The sequence below is a fragment of the Aptenodytes forsteri genome, unplaced genomic scaffold, assembly GCF_000699145.1.
Source record: "Aptenodytes forsteri isolate BGI_AS27 unplaced genomic scaffold, ASM69914v1 Scaffold68, whole genome shotgun sequence".
Classification (NCBI taxonomy): Eukaryota; Metazoa; Chordata; class Aves; order Sphenisciformes; family Spheniscidae; genus Aptenodytes; species Aptenodytes forsteri.
The window spans coordinates 3,452,771-3,468,663 of record NW_008795382.1 but is presented as its reverse complement, the minus strand read 5'-3'; the positions used below and the strand labels follow the sequence as shown (position 1 = coordinate 3,468,663).

The following is a 15,893-nucleotide window of genomic DNA, read 5'->3' as shown; positions in this document are numbered from 1 at the left end:
AAAAAAAAAGGTCTAGAATCACTGTTTTGTGTACCATGTGTTAAACAGCTTTGCTATGTCATCTTCCATAAACATTTGATATTTCAGGACTGCAGCTACTCTTCTCATGGCAAACAGACCATAATCACTTTCTAGAGGCAAATTATTTCAAATAAATATGTTCAGAAAGCCACACAAATACTCTCACCGACATGCTTCTTGGTTGCACAGAGAAACATGAGCAGAGGCAGAAGCTGCATTAATACAGGAAGAAGGAGAGAGCATTAAGAAATCCTAGGGGAAAAAAAAAATCACCTCTTCTTTGATACATCCCTAATCATCTCTACTGAATATCTGGACTAAATATAGAACATCAACTTACCCTTTGAGTTGCTGATTAGATGATGGCAAAAAGTAAACACATACCTAATTTGGGGGAATTTTACAAAAATAGATATGTACAAACATAAACAGATCTGCAGCAGAGAGGGATGTTTAAATATCAGTCTTCTCAGGCTTGCCCAGGTAGCGGAGGCATTTGCATTCCAGAGGCCAGCTGCTGCCCCAGCAGCTCCGTAACTAGGAGAACACTCCGGCACCCCGGTGACGTTGTGGAACCACAGCATGAAGCAGCCGGTGCTCTGGGTGCCACAGCCACCAGGGACACCCAAGTGCTCCGGGTGTCGCAGCCGCTGGGTGCACCTTGCCATGGACCAGTTTGGCTTGGCTCACAGGTGTCCCTGGCTCCAGAAACCAGATCTGTTTTGGTTTTTGGTTTGTTTTTTTTTTTTTTTAAGAGATAATTGTATAGTTAATTTTTTATAGTGCTTCTATGGAAAATGAAATGGTTAAAAACCTAAAACAAATCGGTGAGTACGCGTGCTTATGTGTGCAGGGAACAGACAAGACCAGTTATGACTCTGCCACCATTCATTCACAAGACCCATATTTCAAGGATGTAGAAAAAGCAGAGATGACAGTAGGACTTTCTTGTGCCATGTATACGGCACAAGTAAAGATCCAGAATCAGGCCTCTGGTCCCTATTCTTTGATAACTCAAGAGCCCAGCTTAGTAAGTTCGAAAAGGACTAGTCTCTGTTCCCCAGCCCTCTCATCTGATCACGCTGGTTGCACTGCTGTTGGCAGGCAGGGTGATCACCAAGCAGCCAAGAGGGATGCTGGTATCCTCTGGGCAAGGAATTTCAAAACTAGGATGTTACTTGGGATTTCAGATTTGGAAGAAACTGGGGAAGCATTTTCTCCCGATGTTCCATCAACTCAAAGCAGCAGAAATATTGCAAAATGCAATCTTCAGATCAAGGAAGGGAAATAGATAAAGAATTAAAAAGAAGAAAAAAAAGATAATTGGGAAGTTTTACTCAGTCTCTTCCTGGGCAGCTCTCTGCATCGATTTCAGACCCCAAGGCCTTTGAGCAACACGCATCATCTGAGTGTATGCAACGCTGACTGCAGGCCCCTGGTGACCACCATTGAAGCATTTTGTTTGCTGTCTTCTTGATTAACAAACTGAATCCAACGCAAGGATTGATGGGAAATAAAACACCCACAGAGAGCAATTCCTACTGCTATAAAGCAGTTCAGTCACAAATTTGAAACTATGCAGTGTAACATAAGTCTTCCCTTTAAATAACCTAAGTTAAATACAACTATTCTCTTTTCATTTGAATTTCCTGATGTCCTCCTACCTCTCAAACTCCATTTGATAAGGATTTTTTTTAATTAATTTTTATTAAAACCCAGAACTGTATTTCAAAAAACACAGATCTAGCTCCTGCCTCTCCCAAACTCCCTCTCTCACCTTAGTCAAGGCGTTCAGTATCTTCACACCACAGCTCCTCATCTGTGCCATGGAGATAGTGATAGTTCCTTTCTGTCTTCATCTTCTCCACCCAGCCAGCCTGCAAACTCTCTGGGACATGCACTGCCTCCTCACATGCACATTTTGATCACCAAGCTTAAACAAGGCTTGTACAGTCCACATAAGAGAAGCATGTAACAGTCATCAGTGACACAACTCAGAAAGGGTTTTAATTAAGAACATTACCAAAAGTGGGAGGGGCAGAATCATGACAGCCAACTCAGCTAGTCCTCTGACAGCTGATCCTCTTTAACTTTCATGCTCCAACTCACTGGTTATTACAACCAAAAGCGGCTACAAACCCCAAACCTCTCAACAGCACCATCATTTAAATGCTGGATCCTGCAGCTGAAAGACAGGAATGCTACCTGGGCTATCTCAGCAGCACTGGAAGTACCTGTTCCTGGCATAAATATAGCTTTAACGTGCGTGTGCCTCACTGCACCCTTTTAACCCTTGGTCCACCAGCTTCCTCATCATTTGCTGGGGAAGCTGCTTTGATATCAGATTATTCCTTAATTTTTAAAACTAAAACTTTGTTTCTACATCCATTCCTTTACTTCTAAAGTTTCAAAATAATATTCTTTTTAAGAACGTAAAAAGCAGGATTATGGGGAACCTGGAAGCGGAGGGTGCAAATGCTTTGGAAATGTCCAAAAGTGTATGACATTGAATTCAGAGAGGCCATGGCCCCGCCTGAGAAATCTACTAGTTGTCAGACCTCATTTATCAAATGAGGAAAGTGAGAGGCATGACCATCTGACATCCCAACTTACCATACAAATCATCCAACACGACAGTTAGGCTCACACACAAAAAACAAACAAGCTTACACAAATTGTCCCGTAACTACAAGTAGAATCAAAACACACAGATCTAGTCTAAGCACTTCAGCATCTACTGAAATTGCATTAGTATCAATAATTAAACTATTAGGGAGCCCAGTTGTGAACCAGGACATCACTGTACAAGGTACTGTACAAACCTGGAACGAAGACTGCCAAAACCAGCCTTGGCACAGACATCATGTGCATCTTCCAGTGAGGACCTAAGGTTGGACTTCTTTTAGCTCTGGAGTAAAAACTTCTTAAATTTTTAAATTACTACTTATCCTGTTCCTCAGACCTGTAATGTTCAAGTAACAGAAGCTGTTCTTTATTCTTCTGGCTGCACATGTACAGTTTTGATATAACAAATTTAAAGTACACCCTTTTGCTGTCATACATGAAGAGTGTACACTGCTTCCCACATTGTGCGTTTCTCCTCCTCCTTACTCATCCCAGTCTGAGACGGTAACTAAAAGCAAAACCCAAACCCAAACTCTCAAATAAATCTTGCTTCTCTGGAATTTAAGTCTGTCCTCTTGTGCTAAGTTGCAACCTCAGTGTGGCATCCAGCAAAGCTAAGGGGTTTGGCTTATCCCTCAGCCAAACCAGTCATCAAAAAAAAAAAACTAGCTAGGTTGGAAGGATGATTTTTTTTTTTTTTTTTTAACTTTTCTTTCCTTGAGTTGCTTGTATGGGTCAGTCAGTGGAGAGACAGTTGGCACGGAGAAAACATGTTAATAACTCCCTGTACTAGGAGGATAACATTTTACTCAGCCGACGCAGTCCACAGACTGTCTGCAGTGGTGGAGACTATTTTAAAAGAAGCTATAAAGCCCCATGAAACATGCACTGTGCCAGTAAGCCTGCTGCTTCAGCTAACAGTTCTGCCACTTCTTTTGGCAGTGCCGAAGATTTAACGGATGGCTCACTCCCTTGCTGCTGTTCGTGCAGTACAGGATGGTATTTGTTTTGATTGCAAAATTAGAAGGTAGCAAGCTTTATGTTAGCATGTGAGCCCAGCAAGTCTTTTTTTTCCCCTTGGTATAGTATTTCCGCATGGTTACTTGGACACTGATCAAAAACTGGTGCAATTCCAGCCCAGCCAGAAACAGCACTATAAATCTTCCCATCAGGGAAAATTATCAAGTTTAAGAGATGTTCCTTGACCTCATCTTTATGTCCACATTATTATTTACATTACAGTAGCACATGGAAGCTGTGCACAGTCCAAGGTCCCTCAGCACTTAGCACTCTGCAGACACACAGTAAGACCTCGAAGAGCTAGCACTCACAACTCATGCTTCACGCCATGGTGAAGTGACCTGCCCGGGGCCACCCAGCAAGCCTGCGGCAGAGCCGAGAGCAGAGCCCTGAACCCCGGCCAGTGCCTAGCCCCGGTTTCGTTAGCCCGTCAGAGAAACAGCACCTCCAAAGCACCACTGCTCACACAGGTGTGAAAGGCAGGCAGCGACTGAGCCCTTCTGAAGGTAGGACGGAGCCAGCAGCCAGAACCACACTGAGCAGCAGGGCAGCTGGAGCTCTGCAGCACTGCTGCTCCAAGCATTACTCCCCCGCATAGGCTCCTCGCAGCCACCAAAGCAGACACTTGGTCCCTTTTTCCCCAACAGCAGCAATAGCTGGAAGCTTGTGCCACCATATGCTACTCCGCATCGCAGAGAAGCAGCAGGCCCATGATCTTCTTGCCCAGACTTTCTTACAACTGCAGGAGAAGTTTAGTGCACTACTACTACACCTCAACACAACCTTAAAGTCAGATAAGATTATTAATTGAGGGTTGTACCCATTTCATTCTATGGCTGTAGAAAGTAAGGGCCACACCACCACTCCTCCAAGCTCCTCAGAAGGACAAAAAAGCTGGTGGATGTCCTCCTTTTCCTCCTACTCTGCCTTCCTTTCCCTTCACAGCCCCATATAGGAATTGAACTTCAGGCAGCTTTCACTACCTACTGACTCCATGTCAGCAGGGATGTTCTCTTCAAACACAAGGGATGTGCAATTTGAGACCAAGACTCGAGGCCAGACGAGTTGCTTTATCAGCCAACACTGCCCTGGCAGAGACACGCACACTATACACAATATGCCACCCCCTCAAGACCTGGGGATGAAGCATTTGCACCTGGCTTCACTGCAGGAAATGGGAATTTGGCTTGCGAGTGCCCTTATGGCACACTGCAGCTTTGCACTCTGAAAGTCCATTCAGCTGTCCTTGTTGTCTCCCACATCATTAATTCCACACATCAGAGATTTGCTTTTCATGCATATTATTTTGAGCACAGCCCCAATAACATCCTGAGACTGGGAGATGCAACTGTGTCCTTAACTTACCTCTGCATCAGGGAGGGAAAAAGATCACAGAAGATTAAGTCACTTCCTTGGCTTTTGACTTGGTTAGTTTAATGCTCATCAGATTATGCAGATGGATTTCCAACCCTTGGTCTCTCCTTGGCTATTATAAGAGCAGGTGTTTCCTCAGTAAGGAGCCTGTGGGTTCCTAACTAGTAGATAAGAATCAGCCAGAAGTAACTGGTAATTTTAAGGGCCTTCAGTTCTGATACATACTCAGTGCTCCCTGCAAATCAGGGTGCTTTAAGATGTCTCACATAATGCCTTCAAACGCAGGGGTACCCAAAAGTCACTTTATCTTGACTACAAAAGCACTGGGGACTTTTATAAGCACTATTCTAGGCACCTCAAATGAAATGATGGTCTTTCTGATAATGACAGCCCAGAGTATTTCTCTCCACCAATGCCACAGTAAGCAACTTCTGATCAAGTCTGAGCAAGAATTTAGGTGCGTGTCACATACCTCCTGCAACACACATATCATACGGGGCTCAACTGCTTTCTAAAGGCTGCAGTTCCAAGTGCAGGGAGCGATGTTTCACACTATAAAAAGTTCATTTTCATAGCTTTGAATTTGCTTTTGAGAACAGTTTATATAACCAGCCTCAGTAATGGACTAGGTATGGTTGATCTTGTTTTGGAGTGGGCAGAAGGACAGAATGACCTCTGGACATTTCTTGCAGCCCTAATTTTTGTGGTCCTCTGAAAACATGGAGGCAAATTTTAACTCAGACATATGTTGGTTTTGTGCAAGCTCTTGAGTTACACACAGTTTTGTTAACAAGGCTACAGGAGGAAGGAAAAATGTGAGTGGTTAAAGAGCTTACTCTATGTTGGATTCCTGACTGGAGGAGTTCAGCCAGCTTTGAGACCTGACTCTGCAGAAAGGATTGGACTGAGATTTCTGAAATAAAGTAAACTGCATTTGCAAAAAATCTTCCAAGAAGTACTTCAGCAAATTAACGGGGTGACCTATAATGAAAATGTTAACAAACGCTTAGTTGTAGCAGTGAAAATAAGCATCTGTGAACAGGTTTCAGAGTACGTAAAGCAGCTGGTGGCTTGCACATCAACACTCTGGGAAGACGGAGTCAAATCAACAGGATGGGAATGGGTAGGTGCTTCACAGGAAAACGCTAGTGGTTGTGCCTCTCACAACAAGATACACCAATTATACCTTTACAGCAATGGAAAAAAAAAAAGCGTTGGTCTGTTTCAGCCTTCATTTTCGTAACAGACATTTGGCACAGAAAGGAAAGTGTTTGGGAGAATCACATGCGTGGGCAAAGTCTGCTCGTGCCATTTCTTCCTAGAGGGGAAAGGTGGAGGTGCAATGAAATTACCTTGCATGACCCACAGGGTTGAACCCACATCTCATCATCAGGGGAAGAGCCAGAGAGAAGCCAGACAGCAGGCAGTCAAGGTTTACAGAGAAAGGAGAGAAGGTGAACCTGCTTCTGAGCATATGCTCTCTCTTATCTAGTGCACTGCAACACACTGAATGCTTACTTGGCAATTTCTAGCACTCGTAGGGGTTACTGCAGTCCCCCAAAAGCCCATGTGCAGCAGAAGCCCTGCAGCCTTGGACATTAGGCAAAAAGGAAGCACTGGGAAGGTGCTGGCACGTGGTCACATACCATATGAGCTCCCAACATGTCAGGAGCAGGATGGGGGGGCAGGGGACCTAGGGGAGGCAGGAACATGGCTGAAGGCACATTGGAAGTATGGTATAAACCACAACACAAACAGCAACTCAGTCCTCTGTGATTCAGTAACCACTTCAAGCCCCATCCTGCAAAGTGCTAAGCAACTTTCCCCTCTTGTTGCACAGTTTCTGTGGCTCAGCACCTCTCCACAGAGGGTTTTGCAGACTTACCACCTACAAGATACAACTAATTGGTCAATCAAGATAAATCTCTTTCTAAGGAAGGTTTAGGCAAAGACAGAAATAATCTCAAGCTCTCCACACTTTTTGGCCCCTCTACCTGGGTCAACCCCTTCTCTAGCTGTCCATTAGGGACAGATAAAATGACAAAGGAGGTTAAGTGCTAGAAATCTGGGGCTGGAGAGCCTGTTCAGACTGATCAGACTTGTGGATGCTCCCATTGTTGCAGTTACCATAACTATGATAGCTGATCTAGTCAGTGCTGCCCAGTCCTCAAGATATATCCTCTCACTGCAGGATTGCTGCAGATCGTGATCCCAGCTAGAGAAGTCCCACTGTACAAGCATAAGGTATGCAAGAGCACAGAGATCTTGTTCTCTTTCATCACGTTTCCCAAAGCACCACAAAAATAAATTGCAGCCTAGTCAGGAAGAGGAATCTCCATGTTTACATGAAAGTTGGCCAAGGAGGGGGAAAAAGTTTGATGATCCCAAATTCAAACCTTGCTGATGGGCATAGCAAAAGACTCTACAGACTCAGCCACAATTTCTTCAGACTGGCCAATTCTGCAAATTCAAAACTGGAATGAGTGCTGCCTACCAGATGCCTTCTTTGTTATTCCACCTCTCAATGCTTCCGGTATTATTATCACTTTAAACTTCACAGATGGACAGAATCTACTGTTCCACCTCTACTCATCCTTGCTTGTGCATTCAAATCCATACTTCAAGACCAATCAGAACTACAAATCCATTTGCTCACTTGGGTTTGATCCACAGTCATTCTTTATTAGCATCCTTCACGTCAGCATTCCCAACTGCTCTGTAAGTGGGAGACTGAAACTGATGGCCTGATGTTGTAACAGCCTCAGTGGCAGGGGATCTTTGGATTCCTGCTTGCCCAGCCATCAAGCAATACTGCCACAGCGCACAAGGAGCAAAGGAGGAAAATCTCACTTGCTGAGAGCTGCTGAGAAGAAAATATGCTCCTGGCTAAAAGTCCAGGAGCAACAGGTCCGTCCCAGACACACCACCAAAGTGACAAGTAAGCAGGCCGAAGCTGTTAATCATTTCAGTACTGGCTGATGATGCTGAACAGTCTTAACCTGATACTCATTGGCTTCAGCAGAAGTCAGTCTAGGGTTCCTTTTGCTTACTTTCCTTCAGGAAGCAAAATTGATGGAAAGAAACAGATACAAATACTGCTGAGCAGATAAACTGGAAGAGGAAACAGGCAGCTAACCTACACCCTGTAGGAGAAAGCAAAACGTAGAGAAAGTCAGGAAAAGAAAGGAGGAATGAATAGAGTGAAGAGATAGGAAATTAAAGCTTCCCATTTCATGCAGTTTGAAAGTGAGATTGACCACAGGCTGCTGTTAAATGCTGCATCATACACATCCACTCTACTTTCCTGAACTACAGACTAGAACAGGGGGAGAGAAGCCCTGGTGTGGTTCATCCAGGCTTGGTCACCATTATTGTTGCCATGCAGCAACACACAGAAAGGACAACCACACACCAGACACTGTACGAGGACAGCGCACATTGTAGGAGACTCCAGCCTCTGCTCACGACCAGACATTGCAAGTTGGATGGGGAGGTGGAATAAAAGCTGGAGCCTGATTGATTGCTAGGACAATGCATTGACAAGTTAAACACCTCAACTTGACCGTGTTTCATCAGGATGTGCCTAGACACCAACTGCACTATGACCAAGAGACTCCATTGCCCTGACTAGGACCAAGCACAGTGCAGCACGCACAGAGTCTCTGCCCTAAGGAGTGAGCAGTCTAGACAGGCCAGGAAAGAGGCACAAATTGGAAAGACGTAACAGTCTTAAAAAGAAAAACTAAAAATAAATTAAAAAAAAAAAATCACAGTGCAGGTCAGTACCACAACCCACCTCCTTCAAGGCTCTGTCTCCTAATTTCCCTCTGTTCATCTATTACTTTACAGCCTACCTTCTCCAAAGCATGACTTATCCAACACATGATACCACTGCCGATTCATCCTGTGACTCCAGAAATCAGTTTTGTCAATTTCAGGTTGGCAAACTATATTTCAGTTAAATTATTTAAAACAAACAAACAAAACCACAAAAAACCCCATACTGTGGCACTGACCCAAGTTTCAGATGATACGTGCATAACAGAAGCATTTAGGTACACCCATTAAAGCATAATGTGGCAACACCCGCACAGGCTTCAGAACTCCTAATGGGATTATTGTACGTCTACACCCTTGCAGGGTTCTCTTTTTCTGCTTTTTAAAGGATGTGATCTGCCCAGTTAAACATTTGTGTTCTGAAAAAGAGAGTCTGCCCTTCCCCCTTTCTAATCAGCATATGGTGCTCCGTGTACTTTTACAGTATAAGGAAAAAAATACCTCTAACTCAGTTTGATTCAGCATACAGTGAATAAATTACTCATGGTCTTTCCACAACAGCTTTTGTCATGATTGTTTCTTTTCCGGCACTTTGATTTCCCAAAACAGAGATTATGGGACACAAAGCATTTTGAAGAAAAGGCGAAAAATAAAAACAAAAAACCAAGAGCTCAAACACTTCCCTGCTGGGCAGAGCATCCCCAAGCTTCTGCTATACCTGCAAAGAATTACAAAAAAGACAGCTACAAAACAGCGTGCTGACACCTCAGCTCAGTTCTTGATGCCCCACGCTGTAGGCTTGTCAGTTCCCCACTTGTAAAATGGGGATATGAATACTTCCACTACCATCTACAATTAAAGTCATTAGTCTTTTCCCATGCATTTATACATTAATTCCTTCTCAGTGTTACAGTTGTACCAAATTTTAAGAAAAAAACCCCAAACACACAGAGGAACCTATATTTACAAGGTGTTCAAATACCATAACTGAGGTTTCCGGAAACACTTAACTGTTCTTTACTAAGTACAATGTTAATTGTCATTTGAAGAAACTGCAAAGCTGAACTGCCACCTGCTTTATCCCTTTCCCCATACTGCCGTGCTGCTTAAACACGTTTCTAAAAGATAAACCACAATACCCGAGAGGTCCTTCGTGACACCTTTTAGGGAAGGGGGTTTAGATACAGCCAAATTCCACTTCTAACTGAATTTAAGAGGCTACATGTAACAGGAAGATTACCTCCTCTTAATGAAACTAAGTACAAAAAGTATTCTGAGCAAAGTAAAATACAGAGCCCTTGCAAATAGCATTCAATTCCTACGTATTACCTATTTAAAGGATTGTTTTCTGCTCTGCGTACCTAATACTGCAATTCAACCTAATACCTACACTGCAATTCTCCCTTACATCACCAGTACTGCATGGCCATATATCAGCATTATTAACATCATTTACAAGTGCTACAGATGTTATCCTTAGGGGCAGCTCCATGCGAACATCGACAGAGAAGACAGACGTCTAAAACAGTCACAGATCCACAGATCCGTATGTTAACTTGTTAGAGGCATTTCACAGTACATAGAAGAACCATCAAAGTGATTAATTAGAGAAAACACCTTCCTTCATCAACACCTCCCTTGCGCACTTCTTGTGCTCCAACGCTTTCTCCTACTCAATTTTTGAATTTATTTTTATATATTAAATTTATTAAAGTTACTATTTTGAAAAAGAACAGCTTTGTTTTAGGACAAAAAGCATTACAAGTGTAGTAAGAATGGATGAGCTGCCACTGCTTTAAATCTTGCTCTGGGTTTACAGCTACAGCACTGCAACTTTCCCATGCAAAGTCTACCTAAATCAATATATGACAATCAAGTCAGTTTAAGGGGATGAACAATGAAATGAAAGTGATTGAATTACCATGACATAAATATACTACTTGTTAGCTGAGCCGCAGTAACATTATACTTGGTAATGGGGCAGACTAAGTACACCCACCCACCAAGTTAATTATTGCAGCTTAGCCAACAGAGGAGCAGTAACTTGTTATGCTGCAGTAGCCCTTCCATTTATGACCACCACTCATCCCGTGTGCATGTTCCCCTAAACGGGTTGCACCAACTTTGCTTTACCTGTTTCCAAACCAATTTAAGTGCCTCGTCTTTGAACAAGCATGTTGTTCCAGAATAACTCAATGTATTAACTTAAAGCAAACAAGTGTGAAAGGTTCTATGTGGTCTACTATTTCAGATGAAAAGTGCCTCGCTGATTTTGCTAAGGTTGAGTAGCTCCATAAATTTGCTCAGCTATGCAAGGAAGTTGCAGGTCAGCTAAGGTGTGAATAAACTGTGATAGCTAAGCTGCAGTCGCTCCCTGAGAGGGCATCAAAGCAGTTTCCACTGCCTGAGCTTATGCATCTGATTTAAACTCCCAAACAGTATGTGAGAAAGGGAAAAATTTGGGTCTTAGAGTCTCTTACCTCTCCCCATGCAGGGAGCAGAGGCTGCTAATTCAGGGGAAGAGGGGAAAGTGCTCCCTACTGCCTAACCCACCAAGGGAGGAAGGTGGTCTCCCTCCGCACACCCAGAGGAACACTGTTCTCTCCACAAACAGCTCGGGGCAGACAGACAGGCTCCTAACAGGAGGAGCTAAGCTTCCCCACGCATAGCTCCTGCTGAGAGCACCCACAGCTTAGCTTCCTGCACAGTGGGAACAGACAAGCCCTAAGCCTCTCAAAGCTCCTGCATATGGATGAAGTTCAAGTCAAAGGAAGTATGACCACGACAGTGGACGCTATCCTAATTTATTCCCATGTGGCTTATTCCTGTCCAGGAAAGGAACACACTTTCGGCACATCGGTTGATCCATAGTACCCACACTCAGACAAGCACTTACTCCAGCAAAAACTTAGGGGAGCATACCCTCTTTCACGTGGCATTTTGAAGAGCTGCACTTTAATGCTATTTCACAGACCATAAACAGAACTGTAGCACCAGAGAAGGTGCAAAAAGGCAATGCTTTCCAATAAGGAATATCATTTTCCATTATACCCACACACAATTCTTGCACATACAGTACAGAACACACGTCCTCAGCTATCAGTTTCACCATAGCCCACAGTACAGCACAGTTCCTAAACCAGCCATGGTAAGCAAAAAGGCTATGTCCTACATCCCCTCCCAGCAAAATAGCACAGTACTGCAAACTTTGCACTTGCTTATAGCCAAACCTATTGACCAGTGCAGTTTTAGAAAACAGATTTATCTCGGCATGGCCATATTGGTGGGTCGTGAGAAAGCGTGATCCCCAGCGAGGCACCCTCCATAATGTTACACAAGGATAAGCTGAGCAGTTGAAAAGGTAAAGTTACACAAGAAAAAATGTGCCTTTCCTTCAATGCAGGCTGGGTTTGGTTACGACAGGCAAGTCAGCCACACAAAGTGCAACTCTGCTCGTATATTTATGTCAGTGCATGAAGTCCTCTGCAAGGATATCAGCACAGCTGTATCAGTAAAGTGCTCCAAGTGTAAACTTCAAGAGTAGAACAGCTCTCAAGGCCAGGAAGGAAAATTGCAATCCTTTTCTGTCTCTGCCTCTCTTTCTAAAGGAAAGAGAAGAGCAAACAGGATCATTCCCAAAGCAGACCGGTGTCAATCACAACTGAGTCTAAATCGTAAAGTTTGAAGCTAAATGGAATCAGTTCAGCCAGGGCATTTTGTTCCAGATTGGTCCCCCATGCACAGAAATTTCACCTCAGATTATTTTTGCTACACCTGTTGCATTGCTGGTGGAGAGGAGAATGTTGAGCCCTGGTCCCAGCAAAGGAGTGAGATGCTCAAACAAATCTTCTCCTCTGCCCAGGTTATCTATGTTGCTGAAATACTTCTAGGCATGATGGTGTCTTCTTATCAGACTCAAGCTGGAAAGAGACTGAGGCCTGAAAAGGCGCGAAAGGAATCCAAAATAGAGGCGAGTGTTTCTTCAGTCGGTATCTTATCAGTAAGAATGGGAGAAAGAATAAGGACTAGTAGAAAAAGCAGCACGTTACGGTGAATTTCCACACTGCTCTCCAGAAGAATTTAAATCCTTCCAATGTTGGCTTTAGCAACAAGTGGGTTAAAGAGTTAGTGTGCCCCAAAGAAAGTTGTTCACCTCCAACAAGCACTAATGATTGACAAAACCACACTGATGTCGCAGTAAGATACTGTGGAATGAAAAGCTTGAGATACACACATCCTTCCAAAATGTCCTGACAGCTCACTGAGCAGCACAGCAAACAATGGCTCCTTCCTAATTCCCAGAACTCTATTGCTTACAGTGGTGTTCTGGGCTATTACTGGAGAATAATGTGGCAATTTAAAAAGAAAAAACCAACAAAACAAAAACAACACACATAACAAAACAAAACATACAGTTCATGGTAATGATTGGGAAACCCACTGTGGATTAATGAATTTTGCAAATTAGCAGAGAAGGAGTAACCAGGATTAAAGAGAAACAATCAACAACGCTGAGATGCAAAACGCTCTTTGTTCATTTATTTAGCAAAGTGTAGTTCTCTCTGTGCTGAAAGCACCTGATAGCTTACCAAAGTAGACAGAGAGTAATATATTTTGTAAAAGTAATTAAGCCTTTGAAACGTGAGACCTCACTACATCACTCAGCTGCTGCAGAGGAGGGGGATTTGACTCCCGAGTTGTTTGTGCTGTCAACGAGAGCGATCAGGCTCCCAGATTACTCCAGGGAGAAGGAGTGAGATTCTAGGAGTGCAGCAGGGCTTGGCTGGAAACCAACAACCCACTGCACAAGTGCCCCCCCTCCCCAGTTAAGAGGTAAATATTAAACAGCATCTTTCAGAAACTTGTACCAATTAAAAGATGTGTCTGTTACAACTACAGGAAGCCCCAGCCTTCACGAGGGCAAACTGCTTTATCTGTGTGCACTGCCTTCAGCTCACTGAGGCTCAGCGGGGGAGGAGAACCTCAGGTCAGGCAGGCCGGATCCCCGGCCTGCAGACATGGTTTGTGGATACCAAGAACCTCCGTTAGACTCCCCACCATTTTAGGAGATGACTGAAGGATAAAGTTTTGAGCACACGGTTCTTAACTCGGGAAAGAAGCATTTTGCAAGATTATTAAGAACTGTGATTTAAGTCATTGTACCCAGTGCAATTACAACAATGCAAAGAAACACTAGCTACAAAACCTACTGAAATACTTGCATTTGCAGACACTGACTAATAAAACCAGCCTTCTTTAGAGACAGATAGTGAAAGAGCACTGCTGCCTAGCATGCTTACTGAGCTGGAACATCAGACTTCAATATGCTTTTCTCCTAAATATTTTTTAAATGACAAGGACTAAAGGTTTTTAAAGCACCTCAGTGCTTAAATGACAGAAGTTTTATTTCCAGAAGCAACGGAGCCTAGTTTTTATTTGAAGTTAATGGAACTAACACTCCAAAGTCAGTTTTGAGAACAAACCTCAGACACTTTACATCGCACATGCATTCTTTCTTAATTTAAACTCCGCATGCATAGGTCACTAAAACTAAAGAGCCTTTCATTGGAATAGCTACTGTCTCAGCAGAGAGCACTATATAGGCAGTGAGTATAGAAGACAATATTGCAATCAAGCTTATACTGAACACTGAATAAGACTGTTAGCCTCTGCCCAATCCTTTTATTAAGCATTGTCTCAAAGCACTAAACACATGCATGTGTGAGAATTTTTAACCAGTGTGGACTAAAGAGAAAGAAATATACAATCTTAGCGTTTATTCTTCCCAAAAAGGAAGGCTTTGAGGTCAGGAGTTACTCTGTTTCAGCAGGAGCCTCCCAGTGTATTATTAAAAACTCCCTAAACTTCTGTGCTAACAAAGTAACACACACAGCAGCCTGCTAGTGCTGTGATCTGCAGATTAGGAGGCAGGACTTCGCATTTACAGTACGCTCAAGTGGCTGGGTAGGTGTAAGCAATACAGATCAGGTTTTTTTGCTTGTAAAGCAACCAGACTGCTTTGGGGATTTCTTGTTTGTTTTGATTGATGCATATTTATTCTGCACTTCTCACCCATATACTGCAGCACATACGGTAGTCACTGAGTCCTCTAATACCTTGACTTATCACTGTGAATTAAAGACAAGAGTTTCAGCTTTAAACCTAAATTTCCAGTTTAATTCAGAGGCACCCCCTCAGCACACTCACATATACTGAACGCATTAAAAATACTAACAAGCATGTTAGAAAACCATTTCTCTATTCCCAGCAAGGAACAGCAGGTGAGCTTTGCTAATTGTGTTACCCCCTCATCTACTATTTGTCAGTGTCAGGGAACTTAAGATGTAAAAAACCCCAAAACAAAACCACCACGTTTGAAGTATTAGTGAAGCCATCGTATTTGCTTATCCAAAAAAGTTTATTTTAGTAACTTTTGATTCCTGAAGACATCAACAGAAAGGTATATCCACACTACAGAATTGTCACAGAACATTTAGCATGAACCTTACAGAATGCATGCTCCACATTGTCAAAAGTCATTTCTGTAGGAAACACATTCCCTATTAACACCCTGCACGACTGAACCGTGTAGCTTGAAGACACGCACAGATCTGCGACCTGAACACTACAGCTTTGTTTGAAAGTGAAACCAAGCAGGCTACAAATAATGCTCTATCCCCAGCGCCCTGGGAGGTGCAATAAGCAAACAAGTAGTATAAACGGAGGAAAAGTACGACTGAGTTTTGGAGTTTTACATTTTATTATCGATAGCATTATTTATAGCGTGACACTTCTATATATAAATCTGTGATCTGCGTTTCTTTTTACACCTATAAAGCATATCAAGTTTAGGCAACGAACCCTTGGTTTCCATTTATTTGCGAAAGTTCGGTAAACACCAGATATTTACACGAGCAAAGCAGCTGTATATATACATATATACACAAATATACGCATACGGACACGGACAACACGCGAAACGTGCACTTTTCAGCACATCATATGCAGCCTGCTCAGACCTTTTTCGAGCTCACAAGCCAGCGACCCGGGCGGCGGCGGGGACAGAGGGAAATGGC

The 15,893-nt window shown here is 43.2% G+C and overlaps 1 protein-coding gene across 3 annotated transcripts in view; it reads right to left on the bottom strand.

Moving 5' to 3' along the window:
- Nucleotides 1-15,893, bottom strand: part of BRD3 (bromodomain containing 3) — a 44,488-nt gene that overhangs the window by 21,100 nt on the left and 7,495 nt on the right. The window contains exon 1 of one of the 3 annotated variants that reach the window (XM_019472437.1): nt 1,799-1,833. The exons of the other annotated variants lie outside the window; for them this stretch is intronic. The gene's annotated coding sequence lies outside the window, so the exon portion shown is untranslated. Of the gene's footprint in view, nt 1-1,798; nt 1,834-15,893 lie in introns of those variants that run through there. 3 annotated transcript variants of the gene reach the window in all.